Below are 3,516 nucleotides of genomic sequence, written 5' to 3'. Positions count from 1 at the left end.
TTTAAAGAGGCCAGCGCGGCCGGGCGCATGCGCATGCGCATGCGCGTCGGGAGGGGCCCTCGGGGGACGTCTGCCAAGTGCCTGGCCGGGGGAGAGGCGCACGCGGCCGAGCGGGTTCCTGCTCCGCTGCATCCCGGTGCCGCGCCTGGACACGCTGATGAGGGTGGGGGTGGTTGGTACTCTGTCTGTCTGTCTGTCTATATCATCACTCTATCATCTGTCATATCTATCTATTATCTATCTACCACCTATCATCCATCCATCCATCCATCCATCCATCCATCCATCCATCCATCCATCCATCCATCCATCCATCCATCCTTATCTATATCCTCTCTCTCTCTCTCCCCTATCATCTATCATCTATTTATCATCATATCTATCTACTATCTATCATCTCTATCGTCTATCCATCCATCCATCCATCCATCCCTATCTATCCATCCATCTATCTTATATAGCTGCTCGTCTCAAAGCCAGTGACTCTGGGCGGCGTACGACAGAAGTGAAACAATAAATAGCTAAAACTATTATCATTACGAACAAAAATTAAAAACTATAAAAACAGAGCTAATACGAAAAACAAACTAAAGTTTGATGAAGTTTGATTTATATTGATAATGATAGTATTTTTTAATAGTCATTTTATTAAATGTTACAGGGATAAAAACTAATGCAAACTAAGAGAAATAAAAGGTAAGTTACTAAAATTGTTTAGACTTGTGATGAAGAGGGAAGTCATTTATATATATATATATATATATATATATATATATATATATATATATTCTTTACTATATTCTTATTTTTTTTCTATTTTTTCTTTCTGTTTTTTAAATTTCTGCACTTTCCATGTTATTTCTCTTAGTTTGATAGTTATATGATTTATCAATATAAATGTACATTATCAATATAAATCAGTGTTTCTCAATCTCAGCACTTTTAAGATGCACGGACTTCAACTCCCAGAATGCCCTAGCCAGCCATGCTGGCTGGGGCATTCTGGGAGCTGAAGTCCACACATCTTAAAGGCGCTGAGATTGAGAAACACTGATTTATATTGATAATGTACATGCTGCCCAACTCCCAGTGACTCTTGAGTAATTGTAGCGGCACAGTTGGCGGGTTGCGCTAATCCCAAATGGGGTCGACTGCTTTGTAGTTAGCGTGTTGCTGTGTGTAATGCAATCCTGGTTGATTCATGGTTAACCAAGCCATGATGTCAATGGGGCAGTAAGCCATAAACCAGTGTTTTTCTAACTGGGCAACTTTAAGATGGGTGGCTGGGCAATTCTGGGAGTTGTCGCCCGCCCATCTTAAAGTCGCCCAGTTTGAAAACACTGCCATAAACTGTGACTTACAAATCACAGTGACTAGACTCACACAGCATGCTGTTCCAGACTGTATGAACCACTTTATACTTTAGTGCAATGTGTGAATCTGGACGTTACAGTCTGCCCACCTGGTTTATGATTTGAGGCCATTGTGCGAAGCCATGGTTTATGGAATAAACTGCAGCCCAGTTCTCCCACCATCACATAGTTCCTTGTACCTTGACTCCAAGCTGTTCCTGTTCAAAATAATCAATATAAAGTGATCCCTGCATATAGGAAAATAGCATATCGGGGAGAAAATGGACCTTCCTGAAATGCTACTTTTCTAACTGCAAGGACGGCTAAGCAGCAGCAGTTGCCTTTGGCATCCCATATCCAGCATCTCCGGGACACCCCACCTTTTGTCCTGAGTTTTCCATTGATTCCTTCATTTTTTTCCCTTAAGGATTCATGTATTGCCTGAATCCACATGGGTCCTTGAATAAGAACCACCAAGGCTCCAAACCAGGACAGCTGGTTTAGAACATGTTAAACCCAAACCAACCAACCAACCAACCAACCAACCAACCATATTATGGCTTAGAGCAATTATGGTTGGCTGGGGAATTCTGGGAATTGAAGTCCACACATCTTAAAGTCGCCAAGTTTGAGAAACACTGGCTTAGAGTATAAACATAAAGCAGGATTTTTCAACAGTCCCTCCCCTTTCTTGCTATATATCACACACTCTGTGTGTGTATGTATTACACACATGCACGTTTGTGTGTATATCTGTTGTCCCACTGGCTTTCTGGCCGAAATAACTGAATCGGAAGAGCCACGGGCTTTCTTGTCGACGTGCGTTCGGCATCTCAGCCGCTTTGATCCATTTCATGCGCAAATCTCATCCAGCTGTGCCCAGCGACTTTCTGGCATCCTGGGAGGGCCAAGACTCGGATTTCTTCACTGTTCCCTCTGCCCACCTTGGACTTCTAACTCAAAAATGGGGGAAAATATGGCTTCTTGGGGTTTTTGCAGGGGGAGGGAGGAGAGGGGTTAGCTTGGAGGTGGGGAAAGTGTAGGAAGAATGTGGGGATCTGGCATTTGCCTTTGCAATCCGGTAGCCAAGGATCTCTGTGACCGTCCCGTTTTTCATTATGCAATGCAGGGAGGCTGGAGGGGGAAAATCGCTCTCCTTAAAACACTGTGAAAGGCACTGGGGTGCCTTGAACTGAGCTTAATAACCCACAAGCAACCAGGGCAGGATTTAACATCTGTACTTGTTGGCTGCGCAGTTTAAGATACCCTTACAGAATTGTTCCTATACTGCACTAAGCCATCATCAGTTTAACCATGGTTTGTCAGCTATCCCACAACTGTGGGTACATGATGCAAAACTACGATCAGAGTGTACAAACCACAGGGGCTAGATTCCACCCCTCCCATGCTAAACCAAAAGCATATCAACCAGATTAAGGCTTAAGGGGACCCTATGAGGGGTGGGGGGCTGTCTGCGGCGACATCAAGGGCTGTTAGCGCAACACCGGCACTCCTAAAGCACAATTCCAACGAATGAATTCTACAGCAGCTCTAAAACACAAGGCAGGACAAGCACAAGGCATTGAATTTATTATTATTATTATTATTATTATTATTATTATTATTATTCTTTTTTAATCGATTGCAATGCGAACAGGCATAAGTATTGTCTTCCTTTAGTTCCATAAAATCAGATTGAAACTATACATAAAGGTGCATGCTTGTAGAACAGTGTGGATATCTTGCAAACGAGAGCAGGAATCAGTCCATGAGAGAGATGCTGAGCACGTGATGCAAACGGAGATTTCGCAGCATCCAGAGCTGAGAGGCCAAGGAAGGGAAAGGTGTCTCGCCGCTTGAAGCATTGTTAGGATCAAACACAGCTCCCTCCCTCCCTCCCGAGAAAGGGTTTTCCGGTGTAGGACTGGGGTGGGTGGGGGGTTGTTTCCAAAGATGCTATGAAATAAATCGCTCGGCCCACCTGCATTTGGAAATGCAACTGGGACTGAATAATCTTCGAGGCGTGGCAGCAACAGATAAAAATAAAGGCACGTCAGGGAGACGAGGCAAAAGGGACCGGAAGGGATAGGAACATAGATTAGCCAGGAAAACGTTGCAAACTGCTGGGTGCTACGGGAACCTCTAAACATTTCCGCATGGCATT

This window comes from Python bivittatus, unplaced genomic scaffold, assembly GCF_059951505.1.
Source record: "Python bivittatus isolate LINGU-HERP-01145 unplaced genomic scaffold, Pbiv_v1 ctg000110_np1212, whole genome shotgun sequence".
Taxonomy (NCBI): domain Eukaryota; kingdom Metazoa; phylum Chordata; class Lepidosauria; order Squamata; family Pythonidae; genus Python; species Python bivittatus.
The sequence above is the reverse complement of the archived record's forward strand: the minus strand, read 5'-3'. Positions refer to the sequence as shown.